This window comes from Kryptolebias marmoratus, linkage group LG2 (assembly GCF_001649575.2).
Source record: "Kryptolebias marmoratus isolate JLee-2015 linkage group LG2, ASM164957v2, whole genome shotgun sequence".
Classification (NCBI taxonomy): domain Eukaryota; kingdom Metazoa; phylum Chordata; class Actinopteri; order Cyprinodontiformes; family Rivulidae; genus Kryptolebias; species Kryptolebias marmoratus.
Genome location: NC_051431.1, coordinates 22,692,907 through 22,709,621, shown reverse-complemented (window position 1 = coordinate 22,709,621; position 16,715 = coordinate 22,692,907).

The following is a 16,715-nucleotide window of genomic DNA, read 5'->3' as shown; positions in this document are numbered from 1 at the left end:
TCTGTTTAGTTTAGCTACTATTTTTGACTGTCTTAGCTCATGCTTAGATATGTCTGGTTTTACTTCAGCTGTATAGCGGGCCTGGGGTACTTTTAGATAGTTCGGTACCGTTAGTTTTAGTTTTATCTTATCTGTACATTTAGTCATGCTTAGATCTGTTGGTTTAGCTTAGCTTATTTAGACAATTAGTACCTGTCATTATCATGTTCTGTAACTTTGTCTGTAATTTTGTTCTTGTGTTGTAAGGCACTTTGAGTCGCCTTGTGCTGAAAAGTGCTGTATAAATAAATGTACCTACCTACCTACCTTTATTTTAGAAGTTGATTAGAAACTATAACAAGTAGCTGAACAGTGTTCTTTTTGTTACTACATTTAAAGGTAAAACTTTCACAACTCTAGCATGAACATTTTGTCAATCTGTATATTTAAAAGTATTAACTAACAGTTATTTTATAGTTCACTACCATGAGGTTTATATAGGGTCAGAAGTCAACAGTGACAATTTGCAGTTTAAATCATATACTGTATCTATGGAATAAAATATTTTCCAACTAAATGGTTTCACATTTTTAAACTCTGAAGTCTTATTTACATGAACTTGAAATGAATGAAAGAGTTAGAGATGCAGGCTGAACTACAGACATTATTCATCAATAAACTGAGGAGTCTTTCCACACATAACAGCATCAGGACCAGATCTGAGTGTCCATTCATCCACCTGCGTCCAACACAGCATGTGGCGCATCTAACTGTTGGCTTTGAAATCAATACTGTGATTGTATCAGTTTATTTGGAGAGCATAGGGAGTCTGCAGTGATTTTATTTGACTTGTTCCCTATGAAATTAAGATAAACTACATGTCCAAATGAAGAAGTAGTTTATTTTCCAGCACTTTTAAGTATTTTTTGGATGAAGAGTGACCAGACATGGATTGGATCTGCCTTGAACTTTCATTCGAACACTGTTTTAGTTAGCTACAAATACATTTTTACACAGCTGAGGTAATAGCCCACTGTCTTATAGGAGCTAAAGTAGCCTAATACGGTTTAATACTAAAAGTATGTCTATTGATTTTGTAGCCTGCTGCTTGAGCGTCAGCTCTTTTTCTTTTTAAGGAGACCAAAAGTTACAAGACAGAGAGTGGTTTTAGCAAACTGACTTCAGGATTAATATTGTCAAATAATTCTGAGTCATTTACCTCATTAAACAATACAAATTTACCCTCTCGTGTAGCATTTTTACATCACAGTTTGTAACAACAGCAGACTCCTGTGAACACACAACCAATGATTCCTCCTGATCCTCTGGTAAAGCATGAACACAACTGAGGCTAGGACTTCCTTAACCTGTCAGGAGAGCAGATTTTGTTTGCTGCCGTCACTGAGATAAGCACAAAGACACTGAGCTGATACCTGCTGTACTTATGATCAGACATTAATGCAGATGGAAGCCTTAGTGTGAGCACTGACATTTCACTTTGTTGTAATGCGTTTACTGGGCAATGACAAGATCACCAACAGAGCTGAGCAAAACGTTTCCCCTTTAACTGTCGTGTTTCAACAAATCACCAACTCCCTGGTATGAACAATATGGGAGCTCATTTTAGTCCAAGGACATTGAGAACATGTAGAACAAAACAACACACACACACACACATAAATCTGTTTAAAGTGCTGCCAACAACAAGTTTAACGTTCAAAAACTCTCATCAAATTACTTGACAACAAACTACAAAAACTAAACACTGCCCAGAATCACAGTTGTCAGGAACACACTTCTTTTTAAGCAAAGAAGGATAAATATAGGCACAAACCTGCACAAAACATGCCTCATTCTGTTTGGCACCGGAATTAACATGATGAAATACCAAACTACATGCTGGCTTTTTGACCAAAATCATTTTCCTTTAACAAAATTATGGATTGCACCCTCAGTCACTTCACAATTTCACTATCAGATGAACACTTGCAAGTAATTCCCCCAAGTCGCTCCCCCACCGGCATGTAAATCATTATGTCTTATTAGCAGAACTGATTATTTTTTTACCTGGATTTCAGGATCCACAGAGGAAGGTCCAGAATGGCAGTCATGAAAAGAGAGAAAAAAAAGAAAGAAAGAGCAATTTAAGTAAAAATATGCACACATATACATAAATATTCATATTATATATATATATATATATATATATATATATATATATATATATATATATATATATATATATATATAAGCAGTGTGAATAAATAAATTAACAAAAAATATTTATGAAGTAATGTGGACAAAAAAAATGTCCTTTTATGCTGCATCATTGAATTTCTGTATCAGTACTTTCATTTACCAGGTCATCTTTTAGGTTAATACACTGACTGTTGCTCAACAGTGTGTTTTGACAGCCGCTCATAGTTTAACCTTCAGAAGTGAAACGTTTCAGTTTTCTGATCTTATCATAAAATTAGGTGGCACTATCATGAGCAGAGAGAAAAACGGGAAGAGGTAGAGCTCATCTCGGCTAAAAATTGAGAATATTTTGAGCTCTTCAGACAGACAAAGTTGTTGATGTCAGTATCAGCATGGCTGAAGATATTAAAGAGCATATGGAGGACACCGAGAAAACTCATCAAGAGCTAGACATTATCTAGTAAAAACTTCAAAATATTCCAAAATAAATGACATATCAAGGTTCAAGGTTAATTTATTTATACCCAAGGGTAGATTTGATTAGCAGTGGTACAGAAAAAAAAAAAACATTAATATATTCCTGTGCATACATAATAAGACAAAAAAAAACAAAACATACACAATAGTAGTACCCAAGGCTCCACAACCATTCAGTTTAATTTATTTAACTCCTTAACAGCAGTTGGAACAAAACTGTTCTTAAAATGTGTAGTCCTACATTTAGGAACTAAAATCCTCCGACCAGATGGAAGAAGTTGAAACTCCCTACAAAGGGGATGGGAAACATCCCTAACAACAAAAGAGGCTATTCCCTGTACCTGGCTGATGTACAGAAATGTGACTGATTTTTGGGTCTCTCTGATCATTTTAGACGACAGCTTGACAATCTGCTGGAGGGAACATTTACCTCTCAGAGTTACTTGGCCAAACCATGATGCCAAAGTAAAAGATAAAAGTCATTCAATAAAAGCACAATAAAACATATTCATTAAAGTGCGGTCAATATTAAAATGACGGAGTTTCCTTAAACAAAAAAAAGGTGCCTTTTTACACACTCTGTCAAGATTGGACTCAAAGTTTAGTTTGTCATCTATAACTGTCCCCAGATATTTAAAACTCTGCACTATCTCAATGGCTTGGCCTCTAATTGAGGTTACGTCCTGTTTGTGAGGTTTCCTTCTGAAATCAATAATCATATGCTTCGTATTATTTTAGGAAGGAGTCATCACACCATTTAACAAAATCATCGATCACCAACCCATGACCACTTTCATGTCCTTTAAGCAGACTAACAATAACACTATCATCAGCATATTTTATAATAAACCTGCTATCATGACTGCTGACATATTGCTTTTGTTCAAATAAATGTTGCCAGTGAGTTGTGTCTTGCTCAATTTTGGCCACAGTTTAATGTCATCAATGTAGAGGACTTGGCTGATGACTACTTTACTTTGACACGGGTATCTGAGGCCACAATTTTCATTAATCTGGCTAAGTACAATACAAGTATATTTATGTATGTATGTGTGTGTGTGTAAATTATCTTGTTTCAAAATACATCTGTCACATAAGTACTGCAAGAAAAATAAACCTAACTCGAGCTTCAAGTGACTTTTAACACAATATCAGTTGGTCCATCTAACCCCGACAGTTTCTTCTAGTATTACATCTCCTCCAGTATAAAGACTGTCAGAGTGCATGATGTGTGTAGAGGAGAACGGAGGTCTCTTGCTGGGATCTTTGATATTTAGATGAGCTTGAAGGAAGAAGATGAAAAACCGATAGCTAAAGTGCTGCAGGCATCAGTGGAGTTATCACCAACACACATCATCCAGCTGCATCTCTCTTTGTATCTCTCCATCACTGCTTTAGAAAAATATCAACCGAGCCTCAGATCTAACCGACTGATACACCTGAGATGATAAAAGTGTTTGAAAAAAGATGCAGATTTTCCAGCAGCAGAGAGGAAAGTCTTCTGTTGACTGACATTCTCATATTATAGAAGTTTGGTGTGATCTTTGACATACATTTTATATTTGATTATTGAATGAGTTCCATTGCCAAAACAAGCTGTTTTTTTTTCTTTGCATTTACGTTCTTTAAACAACAAAACACTTGTAAGTTTTTTCAAGAGATCTTAGAGAAAAAAAAAAGCCATTGATATATATGTGCTGTCTGATACTGATTGTCTCCCATCTGCAGAAACAAACAAAAACAGGATAATGCCTCATTGTGTTGGCTTCTCTCTGTTGGTTCTAGGTTTTTCACAGGATTGATATAAAGTATTTTAGCTGCTTTTAAAGCCTCTTAATGGTCTGCCTCCGTTGTACAGGAAATGTAATTATTACAGCACTGACAAGGTGATTCTGAAATAGCAATTATTTAAAAAACTTGGCATCTAGTTAACGAGCAACTGAAAGATAATGCATCTCACAGGTCCTGTGTCACGCCTTTGCTGGATTTATTTTTGTCTTTTCAAGCGATGTCTTTTAGACATTGTTCATCTGCTGTGCATACTGTAGTTTCTCAGGCTTGCCTGTTTCCCTCTCATGGTCATGTTAACCCTCCCGTGTCCTTTGGGTCAAATGGACCTGAAGTTACAAGGGCTTCTCTTCTATTCTTCAGTTACGAGGGCTTCAGGAGGGTTAAAGCACTAGACCAAAAGTAAGTAAAAATGGAGTGAAAGTCCAATGTAACCATTGATAGACCTTCAGAAAAAAAGGCCACTTCAACAACAAATTACAAGAAGGTCTGGCTTGTTGGAAACCAAGTTTAAGAGACAGGGGTGATTTAAAACTTTTAGACAGTGTATTTTTTATTTTTGTAAGTACATTTAACACATAACTGACCTAAATGTTATTTTAATTGACCCAGGTCATCTTCATAAGACTTTGGACAGACTTTCTTCCTTAGCCGACCAGTTACTTGTTACACATGTTAAAACAATTCTTGACAAGTGTTTTAAGCACAAAGTAAAATGGAGAAAGTCTGTTGAATTTTCAGAAAAAGTTTGTCACCAGTTTCACTTAGCAGATTTCTCTTTCATTAAATCAAACAACGTATAATGATACAAACCCATGTAATCCTGGTAAATGGTACCAATGTTAATGAGGATATAATGCTTACATTTTATGATTTCTTTGTTTTAAATTGGCAAATTTTCCATTTCTGTCATTGATGAACTGCAAACTGATTCATCTGTACTTGTTGGATCTGGCAACTTTGAGCCCGGCTATGCTGTGTGTGTGATCTCATTCCAGTTCATTAAAGTGTTCAGTATTTTTCTCAAATGAACAAGACATTTAAAAAGGTTCTTGCTGCTGTCTTCCTCCACAGCTCTTCCTTCACACCCTCCAGGAAGAAGTCCACCTCATCTCTCTGATCTGTTGCTGCTTTTTAAGTAAAACTCAAGAAAGGTGGCGTGATAAATAATGTATCTCCTTCAGGTTGAATGGACTGACATTTAACAGAAATATTTTCAAATGAAGGTATACTCTCAGTATAAAGTGCTGTGGTCTGTTAATTAAGTCCTGTGTGTGCATGTGCTTACATGGAGAAATCAGAGCACTCTCTGGAGCACACTCTGCAGTGACATATTTGACAGGCTTTAGGGCTAAATGAAAAAAGGATACTGCAGGAAGGAAGACAGTGCCTTTTGGAAACATGATGAAAGTAGTTTGAGTGTAAATTTTGAACCAGGCTTTAAGTTCATACTGAATATGGAAAATACAAGTCACATAGACAAGTTTAATACACAGTCACTACACAGATGAAGATCAGCAGTCATCTGAGTTATAACCATTCGTTGTCTTTCTTTTTCAAGTCAGTTGGCTTTGACAGGCTTCTTGAATGACCTTGACTCCAATGATTTAATAAGTTAGATGTACAGTACATCCAATGATTATTTTTCTAAGTTTCCCTAAAATTTGTTCAGTAGTAAGATATTTTGTGAGAAGATAACACACACATGCATACACAGCCAAATGTGCAAAAACAATATTGCCTGCCTCTCAGCAGTAGGCAATATTAATGGAAGGGTGGTTACTCTTTTTTTTTTCTTTTGGCACAACTAATTCATGGACAGTCCCATGTAGTCACAGACACAACATAAACCAGCGTGATCTAAAACATGCAGGAAAAAAATACATGCAGTATATACGCTTCACCTTATTATGTTTACTGTTGTTTTAACAACAGCTTGAAATGTAAAAGACAAGGGAAGAAAATGAAGCAAAAATGGCAAGATAAAAAAAAAACACCATAAAAAGAGGTTTAGGTACTCTTATCAAGTTTTGTACTCTGTTCCATTCTAACTAGCTGTTCAATAGTTATGTTTTTTTATGGTTTCAGCTTTGGTTCAGCGGTCTTGATTAGTTTGATTGTCTTTATTGGTCGCACCTGTGAAGGTAAAGGCACATCTGTCTTGGGAAGCAGGTGATTTACTTCATTCACAAGATTTTAGTTTAAGCTTTTCCCACCTGAAGAACTCCCTACACATAGGCAGAATGCGTGTGTAGATTCTCAGTCATTTAGGACTCAGACTCCCCAAATAAATAAATAAATACATAAAAAAAACAACAGGCAACATAGAGAGGAACTCTAATTTTTTGCATCAGATCTTCAATGACTAGGAATTTAAGTTACCTTTTGGAATTTTAAATACAGACTGTTTAATTTTCTAATCTGTTGAGTTGGAATGTGTCTTTGACACACTGTCACAGCTGTGGCTCTGAAGGAACAATGGCTGTCGGCTAATTGGAAGGTCGGAGATTTGAATCCTGGCTTACTTTTTCCTGACCACCTGTTAAAATGTCCTTGGGCAAGAGACTGAACCCTATGTAGCTTAAAATTTTGTGAATCAATGTATGTGTGTGTCTGACTGTGAGGTATAGTGTAAAGTTCTTTGGGTAGCTCAAAAGGCTATAAGTGCTAATAAAATTTTACCATTTACTTACTGTAAATTCTTCGTTAAGGCTGTGGCTTATTCCCAGTCATTGTTAATAAAGGTGAAAGGATGCAAGTTACAAAGCTTAATATTGCTAACTGGCTCACAAAAATTAAGCTGTAAGTCACACAGCCGGATTGAACTGTAAAAGACTGCATCATTTCGTAAGTACCTATTATATTTTAGTAATAACAGCTTTGTGAAAAGTCATAAGCAGCAACAACGAAACAGTGGTTAGTGCTGTAGCCTCACAGCAAGGTTTGCCTCCCATCTAAGGCCTTTTTGTGACGGGCCAAAGACATGCATGTTAGGCTAATTGGTTACTGTAAATTGTCCCTATGAGAGAGTGAGATGTCTTGTCTGTCTCTATGTGGCCCTGTAATGGACTTGCGACTGGTGTGCCACACCTCTCGCACAATGACTGCTGGAGGAAAGGAAAAAAGAAAAAGTCGGAAAGGAAAAAGCGGGTAAAAACAATGGATGGATAGATGGAAAGTATTAGGAAGTGGCTGGTACGATTGCTGAAAAGTCATTTATGAACATTCAGTTTCTTCATTGGGTGGGTCGGTTAACTTTATGTTTCTTTTTCGTATTAAAAAAAGTGTTTCTTAGATTCAAACCAGGCAACAGACATCATTTAACCAGCTTATATTTTAGACACTCCAATTGTGGTACTGTGCTATTTTTGGCCACACTGTTTCTGAAATCTGGGAGAAATTTAGTCAGGCAATTCTTAAATATATTTACAAATATATTCTAGTACCATATAGAAATGTAAATTTTCCACTTTCAGAGCCATGCAAATACATATGTTAGGATTCAAGCAAAAACAAGCAAGAACAGGACAAAGCTAGACAAAGAGACAAAATAAAGGAGGAAAAAACAAAGACAGAAATCAATGCAAATAAAACTGAAACAAAGACAAGCACAAAACAAACTGCCCTAAAGGAACATAGAAAAAAGAAATGGAGACACTGCAAGGATAATATGACAAGGCTACTGTTGCAGATGGGAACACATTACAGAAAGTCTCTGAAACAGAAATATGCACTTGCTGAATCACAAAGGAACGTGGCTGATAAATGTCTGACCCTCAGAGATTTTCCCTCCAGTGAAGTAGATCATAGATACAGTCATGCCTCACTGACCATTACTCATCCCGAATCACTAACTCTGTTCCATGGATAATAATGAACACTGCATACCACTTGCAGCAGAAACAAGTCATAAAGAGCAGAAATGTTCCAGCTATAACACTTCAGCCATTTATCATATAAAATACAAACAGTTAAGTCTAAAGTGGTCTCTGTAGTGGTCAGATGGTCTGGTTTTATGGAGCTGAGTCAGGACTTAACCGTAGGAAACTTAATTACAGCTCCATAGCTTCTTACAATTAGTTACATTTGTCACAGTGTAAGCAGAAATCAAATCCTTCATTTGTATTTTAGCATTATTTTTTTACCAACTTACAGACTTTTTGCTTACACACTATTTTTTTCCACAGTTAGAAAAACTTTACACTCAAATAATAAAACACCAGCTCAGAAATGCACAATATCAGCTTCACACTTTTGAAGATCTATCCTGTAATGTTGATAAAATCTTATAATCTGATCCACCTATGCAAAGACACGATGCTTAAATTCAAGATTTTATTATTTTAGTCCCCACACTTGCTCCTTCTACAGTTATCATTTTGTTAGAAAAATATTTTGTCTTACATAATATTTGTACAGAAATGTGTTTTTAGTTTACAGTAGTAGGAACACTGAAATATATTTGGTTTAGACTTCCAAAATGACTGACTTAAACTGTACATGTGGCAAGAAATACACATTTCCATTAGTCTGTGCATTGGGCTATTTTTTAGTGAATTAATTTTTGTACTTTTTTTCTGTGTACCTCACTTATATGTATCAGGAAGTAAAAGGTTTAGCACATCAGTGTGTTAAATTGTTTAACAAATAATCAAATTATTTGAACAATGAGTTTGATTTGGCAATACAACAATTTTTATTTGTTAGTGTTTCATTTTTACAATAGCAATAATTTTGTTGTGTTCTGCTAATTGAGTGATTGGTTGTTCTAATTGTGTGAAGTATCTACTTTTTTTCTTCTTTTTAAAGGGGGCTGCATTTTCAAATTTGAGCCTCAGTATTTGTAAAAGACTGTAATCTTATTGTGAACATAGTGCTGTAATTTCACTGCAAGGAGGCTGCAAGTTCAGATCCCAGCTGTAGATTTCCTGTGTAGCGTTTGGATATATTCTCCCAGTGCAAGTGTAGGTTTTCCCTTGGGACCTTGGTGTAAAGAAAAGAAAAAGGGTATACTAATATTTATTAATGCATTAGATAAAGAAATGTTTAGCCTGATTTCATTAAAACTCTCAAACTAAAAGTTTACAATACACCTTATCTGTGTGTAAAAAGCTTCTCTTTTTATGAGATTCTTTTGGCCATCTTGATGTCTTTAAACATTTTTTTTCTGTAAGTCAGGGGATTGTGAAAACCAGAAGAGAAAAGGTCCACTTTACAATCATGGGGTAGTCCACTGTGAATTTTAAAGTGGTATTTGAAATAATGTTCTTGGATTCAAAGACTTCTTTTCAACCTTGGGTGGTTAACAGGGTGATAACACTTTCCTGCACAGATTGACCAATGGCATTTTAAGCTATAAATCTTTGGCATTAGCATCACTTGACCTTTACAGCTTTCCATGCAGGCACTGCAGCCCTGAGGTTTGCTAAAAAGATTCTGAAGGAATCAAATGTGAGGCTTTAAATATTTCCAACAGTGGCTCCAGACTTCTTGTGGCGCTTATTAAACCAGCTACACGGGAATAGTTGAATATACAAAGTGGGATGATTTGTGAAAATTGTAAACCAAAGGATCTACAGCTGTATAAAAAAACAAGTTAAATTATAACAAGTGCATTTTTATTTTATATAAACTGCATTTAGTTTTCCTGATTGGCAGTTAGGTGAGATATCCTTCACTAAGAAGGCATCATTTGGAAAAAAAAAGAACCAATCACACTAAGTAATGCAACCTTAAACCCCTGAAAATACACACATATTTGGGGATTTAATGTTGCACAAATGCATAGCCACCATGACAGTCTTCCCTGTAAATATGTTGCTAGATCACAGAAAGATGAAAATCTGACTCCTAAAAGCAAGCCAGGATACAATAAAATAGTGTTTATTTTGTATTATTGTGTTATAAAGACTAGAGACAAGCTAACAGATCATCATGTTTCTTTGCTGTAAAGAGAAAGGCAGCAGCTATAGTCTTTATTCACAGATGACAATGAGGAGCAGGGAGAAAATCAATAGACGGCCTAGAGAAATTGTATTTACTTCTGACTGAAATGTCGAAAAATACAACAAATAAAAAAAATTACAAATGGTGTTAACATAGTTTCCATTTATGAATGCCCAGTATTTATATATATATATATATATATATATATATATATATATATATATTTATATATATATATATATATATATATATATTATATATTTTTTCAAAATAGGTGGTTCCACTTTACTTCAAGATTGGGTCCTCTACCAGAGGTCTTGGAGCTTGAGGGTTCTGTTCAGAATCTTAGCTCTTCCTAGGACTGCGCTCTTCTGCACAGAGATCTCTGAGGTTGTTCCTGGGATCTGTTGGAGCCACTCTTCCAGATTGGGGGCCACAGCACTGACTGCTCTGAGGACAAACAATACCACTGAAGCCTCGACTCTCCACAACATCTCTATTTCCTCTCTCAGCCCTTGGTATTTCTCAAGCTTCTCGTGCTCCTTCCTGATGTATCTGTCACCACTGCCTTCTTCTGTAGTTTGTTGACCACGACAATGTCCAGTTGGTTAGCCATTACCTGGTTGTCACTCTGGATATGGAAGACCTGCAGTGTCTTGCCCCTGCCAGTCTCCACCACCATTAGTGGAGTCTCCCACTTTGACTCTGAGACCTCCAGTCCATACTCGGTACAGATGTTCCTGTACACTATTGCAGACACCTGTGTTGCACTCCATGTATACTTTGGCTGTGTGCATCTTACATCACTATTATGTGCTGGGCTGTCTCAAAAGCATGTTTGCAAAGCCTTGGTATCTTGGTTGTTTCATCCCTTATAGTGGCTGTCACGCTCACTAGTCCTCTATCTCCCTCCTTTCTTTTAGTGAATAGTCTCAAGGTGCTGGACTTGAGGTGAAACTATCCTTGCATTGTGAGTAGCTTTTGTATCTCCTCCTTCCTCTTTTTCTATATATATATAATTTTTGACGAGCCCCCAAATGACTTGGAAACAATGGAAACTAGACACTTACATACCCACCAGCCAGACTGACAAAGAAACTTCAAACCCGGTGTCCATCATTTGAATCCACAGCCAAACCTGTGCGATAATTGTCAGATGAACTAGTGTTGAGTCAGAACCAGGAGCAAGGCTTCATTCATCATTAATCTTGGGATTTCTGTGAGAAAGAATCAAGCCTCAAATCGGGGCTTCACCTGAAACTTCCTACTCGGCATTTGATTTGAAGCTTTGGTTGAGGTGTCCCGTCACTAGTGATGATCCAAGTTAGAACAAAAGGAAGCTCAAACAAAATCAAAGTTTTTGAAAACAAAATGACCGACGAGGAAGCAAAAAACAACTGAAAACCCAAGAAGCATACACAAACCAAAGGGTAGGGCACTATATGACTGAAATGGCAACGGAAGGTAAATTAAGAGAATAGGTGTTATGGGAGGACTGATTACTGAGTTGAAAAACCTGAGATAACGAGCAGAGGGAGTGCAGGTGTGAGTGGAGAGCTGAATCAAGATTGACTTGTATTAAATAAATAAATAAAATTCTAGACACAAATGATATCCATTTATATAAAGATCCTTACATATTTTCTGTAAAACTCTTCCAAACCACATTGTTTTGGTGGTAGAACTTCCATCCTTTAAATTTAGGGTGTAATTAACAGAAATGATCAACACTCAGACTACTGTTGTGTTTTTCTTAAGAAGTTCAGACATAAACAGAACATTACCCTTCAGGGTGAAAAGAAGTCCTCAGTTTGTTGCTGCCTTCTGCTGTAATTATGATGATTGTGTTGGTTTTCTTTTCCAGCTTTAAAGAAATAAAAGCAGAAGTCTTAAGGGACCATGTCTGACTCGTCTGCGAACCTTATATGAAAACCAAGCAGAGACGTATCAAAGCTGTCTGCGTTTCCATGGTTACACAGTGAATCCTCAGGTCTTGTAAGAGTTATCTAAGGATCTAACAATGAAGGAGGGCTTTTGTAAAAAAGGTTCAGATTTCTCTGATAAAACTAATATTATCTAAAAGACAGTACCGTGCTGATTGCTGAACATTAACTGTGACGTTTTTATTAAACAAAAACAACTGTCTGTCTAAGTTTTGACTGTTTGTCAAAGTTTATCACATTTACAGTCAAGATAAGGACATTTTCCAGACTAATGCCTGTTATTCAGACAAAGTCACTTTATACTTTTAATTAAACCTAAACATTAGTTTTTATTTGCCTTTGGTAAAGTCACCAGATGTTATTAGTGTAAATTCTATACTGATCCCCACATGTGTTGTTGTGCATCTTTGTCATTTTTATTTTAATCGAACTGCATTGTTATGTATAGTAAAAACTACTTATGAAACTAAAGGACAACAATCAACATATCCAAATTGTTTTACTTTTCAGATACAGAAACTCCAGTTGTATAATTTCCTAATCCTCTCCTTTAAGAATCCACAGCTTTTTTACAGTAAAAGAATATTGTCAGCATTGGTGAATGTTTTTAGTCAAATTTTGCACTGATAAGATTCAGCACAAAACAGACAGATTTAAATCCAAATACACAATACAGTTAGACTCAGTAGATTTCAAAATGACAATTAGTACATTTTTGCCTAAGAAAAACAGAATTTGTCAAATCTTTACTTTGATGCGAGCATTCACACTGTCTGATGTTTTCAGTCTTTGTTTTCTTACATTTTATTTGATGTCAGTATTTTACTGTATCACAGGAACTAGTGCTACACGAGCACATCTGAATTTACTGTAACATTATAACCTGCTTATTTGTCTCTGTAACATTGGAAGGTATTTTTCTTACTTTTGTTTCCTCAGTGGATTACAGCTTTGTGAGTAACCTGAATCTTAATATTACCCAAATCTAGAATCATCAGTGTTGACAACAACTCCAGCTGAAATGAGGCTACATTCACGACAGGTGTGTCTTTACTATTAGCTATTGGTAGATAATGGAAAGATGTTTTGCTTTGCACATATGACTTATTTACAGTGGGTTGCAAAAGTGTTCACCCATTTGGTCATCTTTTTGTTGTTGTTGTTTTCTTGGCTTGCAACCTAAAATTGAGTGGGTTTTTTTGTTAGTTTGTTTGTTTGTTTTTAATTTGATTGTGAGTAATATTTTTTCTTTACAAAAAATAAATACTTTAGATGAATAATATTAAATGGGGTTGTTTTAAATAATTCCAAAAACAAGCAGGAGAACAAAGATAAATCTAAAATCTCTTGTTTTTTCAGAGCTGTTGTTCTCTTCCTAGTGAAACATTTGTTTTCATGAGAAAACTGCAATGACAAAATATTTCCTTTATAAGAAATTAAAATCTGCATAAACACACATTTATTGTAAAAAAAAAGCAATGAATAAACAAACCTTTTAGACGAATAAAATCTTGTCAGAACCTCTGAATTTGACGGGCATGAATAAGTAAAACTTGAGGACACCATTTTGCTCCAGTAATGTTAACATTAATATGAATTGACTTTCAGAGGCAGAACATTGTTGAATATCAGTGATCTGAGGTTATTACTGAATGTTTCTGAGCCCAGTGCTCAGAGAAAATGACAGACAATGTATTCATTTCACAGTTCAGACTCAAGTGATCTTTTCTTTTCTCTTTGAGGTGAAGGACGGAATCACAGTCATCACACACTTGCACACACTTGCACACACACATATATTACACATATATATATATATATATTTAACTCGTTTTAAACTACACGGAAATCCTGGAGACCTACATTTTTTCTTTCCTATGCACTGGTTATTAACAGAACAATAAAATAGACAGAAAAATCATTACATTATCTAAAATGTAAATAAAGTAGAGAAGCAAAAATGACCTCAAAAGATAGTATTTAGACCTCACTACTGTAGATGTTGATGTTTTTGCTCTTTAACAAGATCATGTAATTGTTTCTTTGTCTGTTTTTTTTTTTTTGCAAAATATATCATAAATCACTGGATAAGTTTTAATGAACTTCTCAGAAAACAACGACTGGACTAAAATCTTTTTGAGTTAACTGAAGATGGCCGCCACTGCTAATCAACCCTACTAAACACAAAAATGGCTACAACTGAGTCAGTTTTACAAATGCTGAGTTAAATAGGATGTGATGCAAATGAGCTGCTCCACAGTTCCCCCTATTGACCAAACATGCATAGTTTTCTCTATGACATAGAGAAATGTCCGTAGAAACAAGGTCACATTTGTGGTGACACTTGATGATTTTTGTTGACAAATCTTTGTCAAGACAAAACAGAGCTTAATTTAAACATAAGAAAATGAAGAACAAGCTTAATTTTGTTGCAGATATTCGGGCAAACTTTAGTGGTTCTGCATGAGCTGAACCCAGGGTAACTCAGGAAACATGTAGGCAGAATGGTAAACCCTGTCCATTCTGAGTTGTGACTGACGTGCTAAATCACTAATTTGCACAACTTTGAATGGTTTAGAAGCAGAAGTCAAATGTATTTGTGAAATAAAATAATGCTTTCAGAAATATTCTTATAAAGACTGAGAAGCAAGCAGAGGAAAGTTGTATCATCATTTAGCTGTGAGACATTTCTCATTCATTCAGTATTTGACGAGATGGATTTGATTGTATTACAAGATTAAAGTCATTTGAAAAACAAAAATATGTATAACTATATATAAGTTTTTGTTGTCCTCCTAGAATGAATAATACCTGTTTACTGATGAACCTGAGAAACAGAATAAAAACCACCAACTGCCTAAATCCATTTGTACTAAATGCATGTTTGGACAAAACTACATTCTTTAACTCAAGACTGATCGTCGTTCCTCCTCAAAATAATGAAGCTTTTTAAAAGCAGACAGAAACTTTTGAGCTGTAGTTCTGTTTCAGACTCACAGCAGGAAAATGACTGAAGCTAAAGTGAAAATTACAAAATCAAAGGACAAAGGTGAGCTCATCTGTTCTATGTTGTATTCAATATTCATAATAATTCAATTTAGAATTTATCAGTTGGCACAAATCTCCATCCAGTCATGGCTTCATGGTTTCTGTGCAGCTGATGCTCCTCCTTCAGGCTCTAGTGACTCTGAAGTCGAGATTTCAAAATCAGAGCAGCCAGGTTTGAATAAAAACTGTTTCTAAATGTATAATTTCTGCAAGACATTGTCATGGTTTTAAATGTTTTGTGCTGTTAGCACTATTGGTGTAAATATATTCTCATTAAAATGTGGACTTCATTATTTGCCAACCTTCAAATTTACAGTTCTTTGTTTGTCTGGTGGTTGATTCTGTTGCAACTTCCTGTTTAGGGGTTTTCTGTTCATTGATTGGGTGTGTGTTTGATGCTTTTATTCCTGTTTGATTTGTTCTGTAAAATAATATTGAAGTAACAGAGGACTGTACCATCTGCACAATCATTTATAGTTTTTAGTAGTGTTTTTATTTTCATAGCCTGTTCTAATTTTGATCGGAAATGAATAAAAATCAAGTTCTGAGCTCTTTAAATCAGCTCAGTTAAAAAAACTCAATGAATTCACCATCCCATTTCTGTCCTGTGATGATTGCTGTCAGGTCAGAATGAAAGGAACCTAGAATGCAGACTCATGTTGAAAGAATGAAAGACTTATTTATTTTAAAGAAACAAAACCCAAAGGGGCTGACGTGGCAGCAAAAACTAAAAAAGCAAAAACTTACAAAATCCAGTTCCTGAAAACACAAGGAGCGAGAAACAAAGAAAACAGGACAGTGCATGACAGCAAAAACAAACCAGTGAGTGAGCAGAAAACATGAATAGGTTTTAAAGGCAGATGATGATAAAGGAAGTGGACATAGGTGAGTAATTGCTAACTTGAGGCAGGTGTAGATGGGCGTGGCAGGCAAACTAGTAATGGGCTGAGGACAGGTGAGTATTGACAGGAACACAAAGGGTAGAGGGGGCAGACTACAGGACAAAACGGAGATCTCAAAAACAAAAATAAAACTACAGAAGCACAAGACAAAAAAACTAACACACAAGTAATTATTATTAAACTAAACACAGGATTAACCAGAATGAAAACAGAGCTACAGAAAACATCAACAAACAGTACACCTAAATACACAAAGAAACTCAAAGAAAACCCAAGTCCTGACACTTGCACTGATAATAAATTAATTTTAGAATATTTTTATGGTTAACTGTGTTTTATATTAACTATTTTTGTGTGTGTGTGTTTATTAAACAAATTGTGGGTGTATTGTTGTAAATATGACCAACCTTGTTTAACATAAAGACTCACTAAA